A 17,932-nucleotide genomic window follows, 5' to 3' on the forward strand; every position below is an offset into this window, starting at 1 on the left:
ATTTAAGTTGTGCCTGCAAAATTTGGTAAGAAACGGACTTCATATGACGTGAATCGGACTCTCGGTTGTGAAATTTGAAGCTTAACTGTTCTTGAGATTTTCTTTTATTTTGATGCTAAATTCAATGTTAAAGATGTTAATTTGGCAATTTGTTCGCACGAGTAAGTCCATATGATGTTTTTGAGTTAGTATGAATGTTTTGTTTGGAGCCCCGAGGGCTCTGGTCAGTTTTGCATAGGTTTCGAGATGTTTTTACACTTAGAAAGTTGCAGGTTTTGTTGTTTCTGGTGTGCTGATATATTGTTCTTCGCGTTCGCTAAGGGACTCTCGCGAACGCGAGACACAGGTCGCGAACGCGAAGCATTGGGGGGTTACCCTTCGCGAACACGACCTGGCTATAGCGAAGGCTAATTGGGCTGGGATCTGGGGGAAGGGATTTTAACCTACGCGAACGCAACGTAGGTCTCGCGAACGCGAATGTCAGGGGGGCTAAACCTTCACGAATTTGAGAATTTGGATTTTTATAGTAGAAATTGAGAATTTTGGGGAGTTGATAACTAGGGATTTTGACGCATTTTATACTCCTTCTTGCTTATGCTTTGATTAGAAATTCATACAAAATAGTCCCAAAAGGCTCACAAGTTGTGCTTGATTGCAGGTTTGGTCAACAAAGTGACAAGATGTCAAAGATCAGCTCAAAATGAGTGAAACTTGCACAAGTGCCAAAGACAAGGCAAGCTCAGGCAAAACAGGCCCAGTGCAGACGCACACCATTCTGTGCGGTCCGCACTAAGAGATTCAAAAATGTCGAAAATCAGTCACAAGGCAATGCGGCCGCACTAGGATTTGTGTGGTCCACACTAAAGGCAATGCGGCTGCACTCAATTTCGTGCGGTCCGCAGTAAGGAGAATCAGAGAGTGTCAGATTCAAAGTTCCAAGCCAATGCGGTCCGCAGTCGATTTTGTGCGGACCGCACAAGAAGCCTCCGCGACCGCTTGTCCATCCTGTGCGGTCCGCAGTGCCTAGATTCAGAGAGCATATTTGTCAAGTCCAAAGCCCTAGTGCGGACCGCAGTCCATTTTGTGTGGTCCGCACTAACCTCGCAGGGGCATTTATCCAGAATTGTCAGCTTAGTATAAAATCTTCTTTTCCATTTTTAGGTTAAGTAGATACTGTAATTAAGCAGCTGCGCTCGTGGGTTCGATTTTCTTAGACATTTTGGGCAATTTTATCTACTTTTCATGATTGAATCTTCTTATTTAACTTAGTGATTAATTAATATGAGTTTTTCTTCATCTATTTTTTTGTTTTCTTCTTTGAATATGAGTAGCTAGACCCATAAGCTAGGGTTGTGGCTCAACCCTAGTGTGGGTAATTAATAGTCTTGTATTTTAGGGCTAAATTGACTATGGGTGTTTGATATTTGGATTAATTTCATATTTAATTGTTGAATTAGTGGTTGCAAACACTAGTTTGTATTTAGTTGATTTTGGCTCTTCTTGAGAAAGAGAGCCTAAGTCTCTGAAATTAATCTAATAAGGAATTGGAGCGTACTCAAGAGATTGATAGCCCTAATTAAAGGGTTAAACCTCGAGAGAGTAATACCCGACTTGAACCTTAGTTGCTTGTACAAATTTGCATACCCAATTGGTCTTGAGAAAGTCAATTCGGGCAAAATCACTCGAACCACCGAGAGGTGTAGAGTGGGTAAAGTCGTTCAACGATTATATCATACTCCCCAAATATGTCAAACGTGCTTTAAACCCAAGCACCCATTAATTGACCACCTAGACGGAAGTCATTACCATAGTGCCTTTTAAACTATTTGATCAACTCGTAGCATTATAACTCTTAGCATAATTTAGTTGCAATTACCATTTGTAGTTTGATAATAGTATAAGTAAATAAAAACCCCAAAAATGATTATAAGTGTAATTAAGAACACATACACAATCCTAAACTAGATAGATACTCGATTCCAATTCTAGCTCTCTGTGGATATCGATCCCGATCAAAAATAGGGTAAAAGCTGCTCCGACCCTCTCTCGCTACTTAATTAGTAGTGCGGAGCAGGCCGTGATCAGTAGAGTTAGGTTTTTTGAATAATTGGTATTTAGACCTTATTTTTGGGGTCGGATTTCGAAACTAATTGCATATTTGGGCTCGTGGGTGAATGGGTGATTAAATTTTGGTCCGAACCTTGAGTTTTGACCAAGCGGGCCCGGGGTCGATTTTTAACTTTTTGGAAAAAATGATAGAAAACCTATAATTAAGCATTGGGTATGAATTCTTTAGCATTTATTGATATTGTTAAATTAATTTGGACTAGATACAAGTAATTTGGAGGTGAATTCTAAAGAAAAAAAGGTGTTTGAGGCTTGCGTTGGCCGTGAAAGTTCGAGGTAAGTGTTTGGTCTAACCTTAGCTTGAGGGAATAGGTATTGTACCTTATTCGCTATGTGCTAGTGTAGTGTACCACGTATAGGTGTGGTGACGAATATTTATACGTCGTTGTCAAGCATGCACGTGGGTCTTAAATTATGATCGTTGTGTTTCTTAATAAGTACTACAAATGCCTAAGTTTTTGATTCTCCGTGTTGGGCAAGAATTATGATTATTCTCGTGGTATTTGTTCATTGTTGAGTATTGTTTTTAGTTGAGGTTTCATTCGTGAAGTTAAACATTGGTATAAGATTGGTTATAGTTGACTCCCTTGATGTGTTTATTCTTATCGTTGATTCCCTTGCCGGGATATTGTTGTTTCCCTATTGTTCCCTTGCCGGATTCTTTGTGATTGGTATTGATTTGTATATTGGATCGGGTTGTACGCCGCAACAATATTATATGGGATCGGGTTGCACGCCGCAATAATATTATATGGGATCAGGTTGCACGCTGCAACATGGAGTAATAATGAAGAACATGAGGGGTCGGATTGCATGCCGCTACGGTAATATATGATTTGGATTGGGTTGCACGCCGCAATAATATTCTTTGGATCGGGTTGTGAGTCGCAATAATAATGAATAAAATTGGATATTGATTCGTTACTGTTTCCTTATTCTTACTGATGCGCACTTTAAGATGTTCTTTATATTTTTTTCTCGTGAGTTACTGTTGGTACTTGATATCTCCCGCAGCATGTTCCCCTTCCCATGTTAAACTGCTAGTTTTCATTATTATTACTTGTTGTACATGTTTTAATTGTACAAGGTTATCTGATATTCTTGTCCTAGCCTCGTCACTACTTCGCCGAGGTTAGGCTCGACACTTACCAGCACATGGGGTCGGTTGTGCTGATACTAAACTCTGCACTGTGTGCAGATCTCGGTACTAGAGCTTTTGGACCTTAGAGTGGTTGCTGCGTTCAGTCCAGCGGAGACCCGAGGTAGTCCTGCTGACGTCCGCAGGCCTTGACGTCCCCTTCTATCCTTTATATTATGTTTTCAGTTACTTCAGAGACAGATTGTACCAGACAACTGTTTGTAGTATTCGTAGATAGTTCGTGATATTGTGACACCAGTTCTGGGTAGAGATGTATTTTGAATGTTTCGTATTCGTATTTGGCTAAGTTATCAGATTTTGTTTTCCGCATTTCTTTTATTAATGTTATTATTCCGATGTTAATCACATGTAAACTTAAAATTGCTAAAAGGTTAAGAAAAAGGGTAATAAGATATATAATACTCGGTTTGCCTAGCTTTCACGAGTAGGCGCCATCACGACTCCCGAGAGTGGGAAGTCCGGATCGTGACAGTGCATCAAATCTCAAAGAGTCATATGGTTCAATGATTATTAGATGCACATTTACAAGTAAACTTAGAGGTCCAATTTTCAATTTGTAGGAATATCTAATGTCCTCTCCTACGTTTTAATTAAGTATCTTTCTCTTTTTTTTCCTTTTTTATTTGTTTTATTCATTCATAAATCTCAAATCTAACCTACTGAAGTCCTTGATCTCCCTTTGGCATTGAAGAATTTTACATAATTAAAACTAGTAATAGTAGATGATATAGCATAGATCAATGATCTCAATATTTTTTATATGGAGTACAGGTACATATGTCAAAAATCACGAACATTAGAAAAAATTTAATTTTAACCTATAATTTTTAAATGAATGAATTCATGGAAAGAACCTAAATGTTGAACCCATCAAATATGAATTCTAAATTCACCTCTTTGTAATGATATGGAATTCTGGGTCTGCCTATGTTAAGCAAGAGAGTGCTCTCTATCAATATGTAGATTCATCAATCAATATATGACACACACCACTATTAATTACAAATATCTGCAAGTTGTTTCGAGTTGGACATCTCCCAATTTTAGTTGCGCGTGTCCGTAGAGTTTTCCGCAAGCGGCATCCAGTTATGAACTCTAATTTGGCACTCATACTATTCGATTACCCCCATTTGGAAAGTAGTTGTCGAATTTCAAATTTGTTTATGAAAAACTATATTTTAAGATCTAGAGTTCCGATCTAAGTCTTCTTAAATTATGTTCAATTAATCTCATGAAATTGAATCAGAAAATTAATTTCTTACCATTTTCGCAAGATATTCTAAATTTTCAGAATTTATTATTTCATTACAATAATATGAACTTCTACAATTATATTTGGTCATAACATTGTGAAAACAATCTGTTTAAAGGGCTTTAGCCTCTTGTGAGAAGCAAGTCATATAGCAAACTAAAGAAAAAAAGTTTATCTTAGTTCGCTCGAGTTTTTAATCAATGGCTTCTGAAAATTGGGGTTTTAGTTCAAAGCAAGAACTTATTAGGTGAGCTTCTTTTCAATTTCTTTTTTTTTTTGTTATTTAATTAACAATCTTCCTAAAGTTTTTATGGTGCTTTTAAATCTTAGCGCAAGAAAAAACAAGATACTTAAGCTCGAATACGAAATGCTCCTTTTGAAACACAAAATGCTGAGTGAAAGTTTGAAGAACATTGGGGCATGCTGTACTTGTAGTGAAGAACACAAGAAACTGTGGGGCCAAATCAAAACAATAGAAAAAAACAAAAAATAAAAGCAATTAAAAAGGGAAGATGATAACAACAAGTTGCAATTGCAACTTGTGCAATAACGCTGAAACAAGAATAAAGTTGCAACAAAGGCTAAAACCAAAACCAAGCCTGGACGTTGGCAACTTGCAATGAAACAAGCATTTTGATTGGCTGAAAGTTTGGCAAGTTTTGCTATAAATAGCAGGCTTCGTTCCTCATTTGAAACACACCAAAATCAGAGAGAGCGCAATAGAGCGTAGAGAGAGTAATCCACAGATTGTAGTCTGTGAGATAAATAGTGAGTGGGAGCAATATTGTAGTGAGGTATTTAAAATAAAGAGTGTTATTTCTTTTGAAGTTGTAGTAGTCTCTTGACACTACTAAGTTGTAATATTATGGTGGTAATATTGCTCCGCTGGGGTATTGTATTTTATCCCGTTAAAATATTGGGTGTCGTTGTTAGTCTCTTGTGTTATTGTTATTTATCGTGGATATTATTTCTGGGCGGGATATTTATTTTTTATCCCAACAACGTGGTATCAGAGCCATGGCGAGTAATGGTCCGCTGTCTTTTCAGTATCCCCGTCTCACAAAAGATAATTATGAGAAATGGTGTCTACGTATGAAAGCCATTCTAGGCTCCCGGGATGTGTGGGAAATCGTAGATAGAGGGTACGCAAAACCCGATAATGAGGAAGCTCTGCCTCAAAATAAAAAAGATGTCTTGGCAAAGACAAGGAAGAAGGATGAACAAGCCCTCACGCTCATCCACCAATGTTTGAATGATGCCATGTTTGAGAAGGTGGCAGATGCTACCGCCTCAAAGGAAGCTTGGGAGATTTTACAAAATTCTCTTCAAGGAGTTGACAAGGTGAGGAAGGTAAAACTTCAAACTCCAAGGGCTGATTTTGAAGTTTTAAAAATGAAAGAATCCGAATGCATTTCGGATTATTGTTCAAAAGTGAAGGCTGTTGTGAATCAATTAAGAAGATACGGGGAGGACATAAAAGATGTTCGTGTGGTAGAAAAGATCCTTCGCACTTTAACACCTAAATTCGATTTTGTGGTGTGTGCTATTGAAGAGTCTAAAGATTTAGACTCAATGATGGTGGAGCAATTGGAGGGTTCTTTACAGGCCCATGAAGAAAAGATCAAGAGGAGACAAGAAGTGCCATTGGGGCAACTTCTTAAAACTCAGACATCCTTCAAGGATTATGGAGGTGAAAAAAGCTATCAAGGGAATGGACGAGGACGAGGCCGTGGCGGTCATGGACGAAGAAGAAGTAATGGTAACAACTTCAACAATGAAGTTAAAATCCACCAAGCATTCAGAGGCCGTGGTCGTGGACAAAGAGGAGGAAGAGGACGTGGCTACTACCAAGAAAATAATGGACAAAGGTATGACAAATCAAAAATTGAGTGTTATAATTGTCATATATTTGGCCATTACTCTTGGGAATGTCGTAGCATTGTTGAAGAGAAAGCTAACCTTGTTGACGACAAGAAAGAAGAAGATGAGTCAACGTTATTGCTGGCACTCAAAGAAGAAGACAGGCATGATTGCAGCTCGTGGTATTTGGACAATGGAGCAAGCAATAATATGTGTGGGTGCAAAGAAAAGTTTGTGGAGATCAATAAAATGGTTAGAGGTAATGTGTCATTTGGAGATACCTCAAAGATTCAAATCGAAGGGATAGGTACGATTCTGATCTCCTGTAAAGATGGTAGTCACAAGCTAATTCAAGATGTTTATTAAGTGCCAAAATTAAAAAGTAATATTTTGAGTTTGGGCCAACTTCTTGAAAAGGAATATGACATCCACATGAAAAATATGCATCTTTGGCTTAGAGATTCAAGTGGAATTCTAATTGCTAAAGTGCATATGGCAAAGAATAGATTGTTTTCTCTGAATCTTAAAACAATTGATGCAAAGTGTTTGAAGGCTAATGTGCAAGATGAATCATGGTGTTGGCACATGCGATTTGGGCACTTGAATTTTGAAGCGCTCAAATCAATGGGAGAAAAGAACATGGTACATGGGATACCATCAATCAACCATCCCAATCAATTGTGTGAAGCTTGTCTTCTTGGAAAACATGCAAGGAGGAGTTTTCCAAAGGAGGCCATGTCAAGATCAACCAAGCCGCTCCAGCTTGTTCACACTGATGTGTGTGGACCAATCAATCCACCTTCTTTTGGTAAAAGTAGATACTTTCTGCTTTTCATTGATGACTTTAGTAGAAAGACTTGGGTTTATTTCTTGAACCAAAAATCTGAAGCTTTTGCTGCTTTTAAAAATTTCAAAGTACTTGTGGAGAAAGAAAGTGGCTATGAAATTAAAGCTCTAAGGTCCGATAGAGGAGGCGAATTCACTTCAAACGAATTTAATGACTTTTGTCAGTCTCATGGAATTCGTCGCCCTCTAACGGTACCTTATTCACCCCAACAAAATGGAGTTGCAGAGAGAAAGAATCGAACGATTCTTAATATGGCTCGATGTATGTTGAAAGCTAAAAGTATGCCCAAGGAATTTTGGGCCGAAGCTGTTTCTTGTGCAGTTTATTTGAACAACAGGTCTCCAACAAGAAATGTTAGAGATCAAACCCCTCAAGAAGCATGGAGTGGAAGAAAGCCAAGTGTCAAACATTTGAGAATCTTTGGGAGCATAGCCTATGCTCATGTGCCACATCAAGGGAGAGCGAAGCTTGACGATCGAAGTGTCAAGCATGTGTTTGTTGGCTATGATACGAGTTCAAAAGGCTACAAGTTATACAACCCAAGCAGCGGTAAGGTGGTGGTAAGTCGCGATGTTGAATTTGATGAAGAATTGGCATGGGATTGGGAAGCTCAGGAAGAAACTTCATATGATTTTCTTCTATATTTTGGTGATGAAGAAGAACCAGAGACCGTGGAACCTGTGCAGGATACAACTCCACCTCCTTCTCCAACCAATGTTGTATCTCCCTCTTCTCAAGAAAGTTCGAATGAACAGCCGCAAAGGACAAGGAGCATTCAAGAGCTCTATGAGGACACAGAAGAAGTTATTAATTTTGATTTTTTATGTTGTCTCTTTGCTGGCAGTGAACCAATGAACTTTGATGAAGCTGTTACAAACAAAAGGTGGAGACAAGCCATGGAGGAGGAGATTGAGTCAATAGAGAAGAACAACACTTGGGAGTTAACAACTCTTCCCAAGGGTCATCGAGCAATTGGAGTGAAATGGGTATACAAAATAAAAAAGAATGCAGATGGAGATGTGGAGAAATACAAGGCACGACTTGTGGCTAAAGGATACAAGCAAAGGCAAGGCATTGACTATGAAGAAGTCTATGCACCTGTTGCCCGCATGGAGACGATTCGTTTGTTGATCTCTTTGGCGGCGCAAATGAAGTGGAAGATCCATCAACTAGATGTCAAGTCAGCCTTCTTGAATGGCTATCTTGAAGAAGAAGTCTATGTTGAACAGCCATTGGGCTTCGTGGTCAAAAACCATGAAGATAAAGTGTTGCGGTTGAAGAAAGTCTTATATGGATTAAAGCAAGCCCCACGAGCATGGAATAGTTGCATCGACAAATATTTTCAAGACAATGGGTTTACTCGTTGTCTCCATGAATATGCTCTTTACCTTAAAATTCATACTAATGGAGATATCTTACTTGTTTGTCTTTACGTTGAAGATCTTATTTTTACGGGCAATAACTCAAGTTTGTTTGAAGCTTTTAAGAAAGATGTGTCCCGTGAGTTTGAGATGACAGACGTAGGGCTCATGTCATACTACCTGGGCCTAGAAGTGAAGCAGATGGAGAATGAAATTTTTATATCTCAAGAAAGCTATACAAAAGAGATATTGAAGAAGTTCAACATGCTCGATTGCAATCCCGTGAACACACCGATGGAGAGTGGGACAAAATTATCCAAGTTTGATGAAGGAGAAAAGGTGGATCCCACATTTTTCAAAAGTCTTGTGGGAAGTTTGAGGTACTTGACTTGTACCAGGCCAGATATACACTTTGCAGTTGGAGTAGTAAGCCGCTTCATGGAAGCTCCTACCTCCACTCATTTGAAAGTCACTAGAAGAATTCTTCGTTACCTAAAAGGTACGATTGACTTTGGGTTATTTTATTCTTCTTCTAATGATTTCAACCTTATGGGGTATTGTGATAGTGATTATGCCGGAGATATTGATGATAGAAAAAGTACAACTGGCTTTGTATTTTTCTTGGGTAATTCTGTTATTTCTTGGAGTTCAAAGAAACAATCAATTGTTACTCTCTCAACTTGTGAAGCTGAATATATAGCAGCAACATCATGTACATGTCATGCTATTTGGCTGAGAAGATTATTGAAGGAGCTCAATTTACCACAAATTGAAGCTACGGAGATTTGTATTGACAACAAATCCGCACAGGCACTCGCGAAGCATCCAGTGTATCATGATCGAAGCAAGCATATTGATACAAGGTATCACTTCATCAGAGAAAGCATTGCCAAGAAGGAAGTTGAGCTCAAGTATGTAAAATCTCATGATCAAGTTGCGGATATTTTCACCAAGCCTCTCAAATTGGAAAATTTTCAGAGATTGAGATCAAGACTTGGAATGAAGAAGAAAAATCAAAATTAAGGGAGAGATTTGTGGGGCCAAATCAAAACAAAAGAAAAAAAACAAAAAACAAAAGCAATTAAAAAGGGAAGATGATAACAACAAGTTGCAATTGCAACTTGTGCAATAACGCTGAAACAAGAATCTAGTTGCAACAAAGGCTAAAACCAAAACCAAGCCTGGACGTTGGCAACTTGCAATGAATCAAGCATTTTGATTGGCTGAAAGTTTGGCAAGTTTTGCTATAAATAGCAGGCTTCGTTCCTCATTTAAAACACACCAAAATCAGAGAGAGCACAATAGAGCATAGAGAGAGTAATCCACAGATTGTAGTCTGTGAGATAAATAGTGAGTGGGAGTAATATTGTAGTGAGGTATTTAAAATAAAGAGTGTTATTTCTTTCGAAGTTGTAGTAGTCTCTTGACACTACTAAGTTGTAATATTATAGTGGTAATATTGCTCCGCTGGGTATTGTATTTTATCCCGTTAAAATATTGGGTGTCATTGTTACTCTCTTGTGTTATTATTTTTTATCGTGGATATTATTTCTGGCGGGGATATTTATTTTTTATCCCAACAGAAACATCTTGAAACAATGGAGCTTGCCCAATTGGTAGCTGAGGTCAGTTTTCAATTTTAATTTCATCTCATTATATATATATATATATAAATTTTATTTATTTATTTCTTTTGCAGCATGAAAAGCTGTCAAATTTGTTTAGTATTGTGGAGAAATTACTTGATGAAAGTAGAGCTGGCTTTGGAATCTTTCAGTAAGATTGCTTCAGTAGCAAAGGGGGAAAGTTGGGTATTCCTAAAATGAAATTGTGTTTTTTTAATTCAAGAATAAAATATTTGTAGCACTCTCTAGAGGAGCAACTTTTCTATTATAAGTTACTTATTTATCTTGAAATTCTAGTGTTACTGCAATAAGGTTAATATCCCCCTCCTATGGTAATCTTTTTCTGTTAAGTAAAGTAGTACTGCAATGCTTATTTTCAGATTTATTTGCTATAATGTTTCCTGTAGGTTGCCTTCATTGAAATCATTTATAATATTTTCATGAAATAAGCCTGTAGCTATATAAACGCATGTAAAACCAAATTAGTCCCAAAAAGAAAAATCTTGTGTTTGAAACTTAAGGCATTAATAATGCAACTGAAATAAGCATATTAATTTTTACCAATAATATAAATTGAAGTTGATTTTGATAAAGTTTATGAAACCAAACAGTACCCCCAAAACTAACACAGTTTTAAAAATATCGCATGAACCACTAAGAAGGACTTGATCAATCATCCAAACTATCTCTTCTCCATGCGCAAGTTAGTCGTGAGTGCTAACATACGCCATCGCCGGAATGCCTAGAAGGGGGAATCGGAGGACAGCGACCAAGGAGGCAATAACGGAATTGACGGAACGAATTACTGAGGATGGAAATCTAGGGTTGGGATCCGGAAAAGTGCGATCAATTACGGAAATTCTTAGCAAAACACCAGGACCGGAGAAGACTATCGGAGAAATCAACACGCCAACCAATCGGCCGGTACTACAGGAGAAGAATGCAAACGTGACGCCGGTAGTGATGCAACAGAAGGCAAGGAACACACCTATGTCATAAGGGGAAAACATACAAACTATTGTTCGATTGGGGTGACTCGAACTCAAAACCTCTTAGTTGGAAGTGGAGGGTGCCAACAAAAAACACAATGTGAAACAAATCCAAACCGGAAGGAACCGAGAACAACAGCCACAAAGTATGAAGAAGTCTACAAAGCAGGTATGGGTGAAAGCAGGGCAAAGCAAAACTGTAACATAAATGGAAACTAAAATTGACAAACAAGAACCATGCAATAAAGGGAAAGCTAAAGAAGGTGAGGAAGGCTAGACAGAGTGTGTGGCAGATCAGCTGGGAAGACAACAAAAGCAGGCCAAATAGAGAATACACATTAGCTGATTAGTGTAAATGGTTTCAATTCACTCAGTGAAGAAGCAAATCAACAGAGAATGGAACCACAACATACACAGTATGAAGAAGGGGGAAGAAGTAGCATAAGATTGGAGGACATGACTCAATTTCCTTGTCTATCAAGAAGAAGATAGTTACTTGGAGTGTTCGAGGGGTGAATAAGTTGTATAAACAAAAAGAGAAAAGGAGTTTATTAGAGAAAATAATATTATTATTATAGCAATAATAGAGCATAGAGCTCAAGAGAACAAAGCTACAAATATAGCAAATAAAATTGCACCCGGATGGAATTGGATCACTAATACATCTCGTACACAAAGAGGGAGAATATGGCTGCTATGGAACCCTAACCTTGCAATGATAACTGAGCTGGATGTGCATCCTCAAATAATACATGTTCAAGTGAAAGGGATATATGTGAATGTTGAATATCACTTCACTGCAGTATATGGCTTACATAGTATAAAGGACAGGCAGGTCTTGTGGTAAAAACTGGAGCAAAAGGAGTCATGGCAGCAAGAACTCTGTTAATAATGGGGGACTCCAATGCCGTATTGAATGTAAAAGACAGAATACATGGTACAGAGGTGCAGGACGTAGAAACAAGAGACTTCAAAAAGTTTATGGTAGAAGCTGGAATCACAAAACTACAAACAATTAGAAGATCATACACATAGAGCAATAATCACACATATAGTAGGATTGATAGAGCCATAGTCAACTCAAACTGGATGACTACAATGCCATCTCTATCACTGCAAGTTATGGATCCTATCTTCTCAGACCACTCTTCACTCTGCATTGAATTGGCAGGCCAGAAAACAGATGCAGGAAAGCATTCTGATTCATGAACTGTATACAGAACACCCTAATTTCACCAAGATAGTAGAGGACAGCTGGAGACAAACTAACAATGCACACAATATTAAGGACACATGGGAGAAGCTGAAGCATGTTAGGAGTGCCATCAAAGAACTGAATGTCAAGGAGTTTACTAGGGTCACAGAAAGAATCAAAGACATCAGAAGCAAGCTTAAAAATGTACAGGAAGACATGAGAACTCCAAACCACTCACAGGAGTTATTTGAAGTAGAAAAGGATATGAGGATACAACTTGAGAAATGGGATTTGATAGAAGAAAGCATATACAAACAGAAATCTAGGGTGCAATGGCTAAAGTTAGGAGACCCCAACTCAGCATACTTTTTTGCAAACATGAAGAATAAGAGAGCACAAAATCATATCAAGGCTTTAGTGTCTACTGAAGGCAGAATGTTGCAAACAGAGAAGGGCATAGAGGAGGAAATACTCAAATTCGACAAGCAGTTGCTAGGAAATGCAAATACAACACTGCCAACAATGTAGCCTAATATAATGAACACGTGTCCTATTCTTATATAAGGCAACAACAAACACTCATTAGACCTTTTAACAAAGAAGAAGTATATCAGACACTACAAGGGATAGATGAAACTAAAGCACTAGGGATGGATGGTTTCAACTCATGCTTCTTCAAAAAAGCCTGGACAACAGTTAGGGAGGAGGTGACCAATACATTCCTTAAGTTCTTTGAAACTCAAAACATGTACATACCACTAAACTGTACTGATGTTACACTAGTGCCAAAAGTGAAGAACCCATCTCATGTGAAGGAATTCAGACCAATTTCCTGATGCATTACAATATACAAAATCATATCCAAAATGCTAACCAACAGGCTACAAGGGGTTATGGATGTCTTGATTGATAAAGGACAAGCTGCTTTTTGTACCTGGCATGGTGATTAATAAAAATATTATACTTAGTCATGAGTTAATAAGGAGGTATGGGAGGAAAGGAATATCACCTAGGTGCATGATCAAGATTGATATGCAAAAAGCCTATGACTCACTTGAGTGGGTGTTCCTGGAGCAAGTGTTTATTAGATTGAACTTTCCTGACATATTTGTGAAATAGATTATGACCTGTGTACAAACAGTATCCTACTCTACTGTAGGTAACGGTAAGGCAACTACTCCATTTGTTGCAAAGAGAGGGGTGAGGCAAGGGGACCCCCTATCTCCCTATCTTTTTGTAATAGCAATGGAATACCTTACTAGGCTACTGAAGACTCTGAAGATGTCACGACCCAACTTTTCCTCCGTTTAGGTATCTTGATGGCACCTAGTCTTAGAGACTAGGTAAGCCTAACTCATACTGAAAAGCTACAATAGTAAATGAAATTTAACAGTTTTGAAGCAGAAATCTCTATAGAATTTATAATTCCCAAAACCCGATAGTACAAGTCATAAGCTTTACAGAGTTTCGCCACAACTTCTACATACAACCGTATGGAAATAAGTACAATAGTGTGAATACAAAATAGGAAGGTGACTCCGAAGCGTGCAAACACAGCAGCAGGGTTACCTTGAGTCTCCTCGGCAAGAATTCGCACAACTACTATTGAACAATACCTGGATCTGCACAAAAATATGCAGAAGTGTAGTATGAGCACACCATACCGGTAAGTAAGTATCAAGACTAACCTCGGTGGAGTAGTGACGAGGAACAGTCAAGACACCTACTGGTCTATTAAACTGAATAAGTATAAGTATAGAAACAACAAAACACAATACCTATATAAAGACTACGCGATATGGCTACAATACAGTAATTGCAATAAGGAAAGAAAACATCAAGTAACAACGGAACACCGAAATAAGAACATAGAAAAGTGAACGAAAATACAGCCCAACTCCGAAATCAAAAATACAGCAAAGACAAGTCATAACTCAGCAACTACGACAATTTTCACCTTAAGTATTTACCAGCAAACGTCAATCAAATAGTCAAACCTTTCAAGTGATAGAAATGTTTCGAAATATACTTCCTTCAAATAAATGTGTTTTTCAAAAATAGCTTTTCCAAAATAAATACTTTTCGTATATAATCTTTTCAAACAAATATTCATCGAATATAAGTCACCCTATGACATTTCAAAATAGTTAATTCAAAATAACTACCTTCGAATATAATCTTTTCAAATAGATAACCTTCTAATATAATCTTTTTGAATAGATAACCTTCGAATAAAAGTCACCACGTTACACCTCGTCTCATATTCATACAATACGGGTCTCAGTACCTGAACCCTAACACTTGGCATCCTGTGCCCTCATTGCACCACATAATCATACTGACAACTCACATGCCAAATAGAGCCATTCTCACATGGAAGAAATATAAACAAGGGTGTGCGTCTATACTCGACAATACCAAAAAGCTTCCTATCCGATAAGGGTGCTTAGCCACGTGTATGCTTGTGCAAGTGTCCTAACATAGTTCATACCAGCTAGTAAGTATAAGGAATATAACGGACATCACAAAGAATGTTTACACAGGGATAGGATCAATGAAAACAACAACTCAGAACATAGTGATATTAACAGGGGATCTCCCAGGATATCGTCCCGTAGTCTGAAACGTAAGTGTGCAGAGGATCTCCCGAGATATCGTCTAGTAGTCAAAATCGTAACTATGAAGGGGAATCTCCCGGAATATCGATCCGTAGTCCCAAAGTAATTATCCAGTATAGAGGGATCTCCCGGGATATCGTCCTGTAATCCCAAATATAAAGGTACATGGGGATCTCCTGGAATACCGATCCGTAGTCCCAAAGAAAACATGTAGGGGGATCTCCCGGAATACCAATCCGTAGTCCCAAAGTAAACATGCAGGGGGGATCTTCCGGAATACCGGTGCGTAGTCCCAAAGTAAATACACAACAATAACAATGACAATAATACAAAGTACGACAAGTAAGTCAACTCAAGAATTGTAAATAACGAAGAAAATGTAGGATCAGTTCACAAGTAACAACCATGGAAAAGAATGCTGGCATAAAGGAAATAGTTCAACAAAAGGGAAATCTAACATGTAGCAATGATCCCACAATATACAAGTCAATAACAAGGAAATCAGACGAGTCAAGTAGTCCCAAATAAAGGCAAGTCAACAAAGATATAGGTTATCTAAACTCCTTTTAAGGTTGGACAATTACGAGGATAATCGACAATTTAATTAAGGAAAGGTGATCTCAGCTTCCCTTAAGACTAAACAATTTCAGGAGGGATAATAATAATTCTCAAATAAGGTAAGCAACTATGAAAAGATAACATGACAATAGGAAAGGCGAAATTCTTCAATTAAATCAAATAGGAGTCCATTAGGAAATAAGAGGAAATCATGAAGCAATTAATTCTAATTAAGCATGTAGAGGTGAAACTAGTAAATAGGAAACTCAGTCATGCCAAGAACACATTCACACACAGTGAATATAAAGACATAAGAACCCTAAAAGGCCAATTTTTCACAAATAAGTCCGAGCATGCACTCATCACCTCGCGTACACGAACTACAATCAACATAGAAGACTCATATCACAAGGGGAAGTCTCCCACACAAGGTTAGGCAAGATACTTACCTCATAGACGACAGACCGGTACTCAAAAATGCACTCCTCGGGTGAAAAGACCTCCGGACGGCTCAAATCTAACCACATTAACTTCAAAGCACAAATAAAACCCATAAGAAACTATTCCGGATCATAAAGTCTCAATCTTTAACAAAATTCGAAAAATGGTCCAAAAGTCGACTGCCCGCACCTCGATACCGGACAAAGTTTTACAAAATCTAAATACCCATTTCAATATGAGTACAGCCATAAAAAAATATCAAATTCTGATACCATTTGGTTCCTCAAATCACGATTTTTCATTTTAGAACTTTTCTTCAAAAATCAACTTCTTCCCCAACCCAAAACACAATTTCAATGATATCAATAAAGACAAAATCATGGAATATGTTAGATTCTAGGTGAAGAACACTTACCCAATCGATTTGTTTGAAAAACCCCAAAAGAAGCTCCCCAAATCCGAAGTTTAAAACTAAAAATATGAAGGAAATGGCCAAACCCTCGACATATATGATCCTGTCAGAACTTCCGCACCTGCGACCAACTTAACCGCATCTGCACAACCGCAGGTGCGCCTGACCAATCGCACCTGCGCTCCACTCCGCTTCTGTGCCCAGGGATCCGCTCCTACGGTACCGCACGTCCGTTCCAATTCTCCGCATTTGCGGAGATTGTCCAGACCAACTCCTCTCGCACCTGCACTTCCTCCTTCGCACATGCGACCATCGCACCTGCGCCCAGGGTCCGCAGGTCCGATTACACCAGAACTCAACCTCCCCAAAACCATGGAAAATTAACCGCAACTCATGAAACACACTCGGGCCCTCGAGACCCCGTCCAAGCATACCAACAAGTCATATAACCTAACATGGACTCATTCAAGGTCTCAAATCATATCAAACAACACCAAAACAATGAATCACACCATGAATCGAACTTAGGAACTTTCAAATCTTCCAACTTCGAAAACTTGTGCCGAAACAAATCAAATCAATTCAGAATGATGACAAATTTATTAGACATATCCAAAATGACATAAATGGAGCTATTCCAACTCTCGGAATCACATTCCGACCCCTATATTACAAAAGTCAACTATAGGTCAAACTTCTTCATTTTTCAAACTTCAACCTTTCCAAATTTCGCCGAAATACTTCAAATGACTCTAGGGCCTCCGAATCCGAATCTAGAAATGAGCCTAAGTCCAAAATCACCATAAGAAGCTATTGAGATCATCTAAAACCTATTCCGGGGTTATTTACACAAAAGTCAAATTCCGATTTAATTCTCACCGCTCAAGCTTCCAAAATTAGATTTCTTCCTTCCAATTTGACTCTGAATCATCCGTTAACTGAGTTCAACCATGCACGCAAGTCGATACTCAGATTATGATATTGTTCCAGACCTTACGCCACTGAACGGAGCTTAAATTTTCAAAATGACCGACCGGGCCGTTACAGAAGAACAATCTTGATTTCAACTATCACCCTAGGTCTGCAAAGCTAAACCTAGTGCAGTTGGGATTTGCAGATGACTGCTCCTATTCTGCAGGGGAGATGTGATATCGACAAAGCTACTGTATGCTTGTTTTGATAGTTTTTCTAAGGCATCTGGATTAGTACCTAACCAGGGGAAAAGTTCAGTATATTTTGAAGGAGTTGCTCTTAACATACAACAGGAAATCTTGCAAACGTTGGGCTTCCAAGCTGGAACACTATCCTTTAGATACTAAGGTGTACCTCTGAGCTCTAAGAGGCTATCAACTGCGCAATGTCAACCACTATTAGACAAGATGACAGGAAAGATCACTACCTGGACAGCAAAACTATTGTCTTATATAGGCAGGTTGCAACTGATTAAGAGTTTACTTACAGCTATACAAAATTTCTGGTCTTAAATTT

The 17,932-nt window shown here is 38.3% G+C and overlaps 1 long non-coding RNA gene across 1 annotated transcript; it reads left to right on the plus strand.

Annotated features, from left to right (window-relative positions):
- LOC109226566 lies at positions 9,995 to 10,522 on the plus strand. Its single transcript, XR_002068077.1, has 2 exons — positions 9,995 to 10,231; positions 10,306 to 10,522. It is a non-coding gene; the product is annotated as an uncharacterized LOC109226566 (long non-coding RNA).

The sequence above is a fragment of the Nicotiana attenuata genome, chromosome 6 (assembly GCF_001879085.1).
Source record: "Nicotiana attenuata strain UT chromosome 6, NIATTr2, whole genome shotgun sequence".
NCBI lineage: Eukaryota > Viridiplantae > Streptophyta > Magnoliopsida > Solanales > Solanaceae > Nicotiana > Nicotiana attenuata.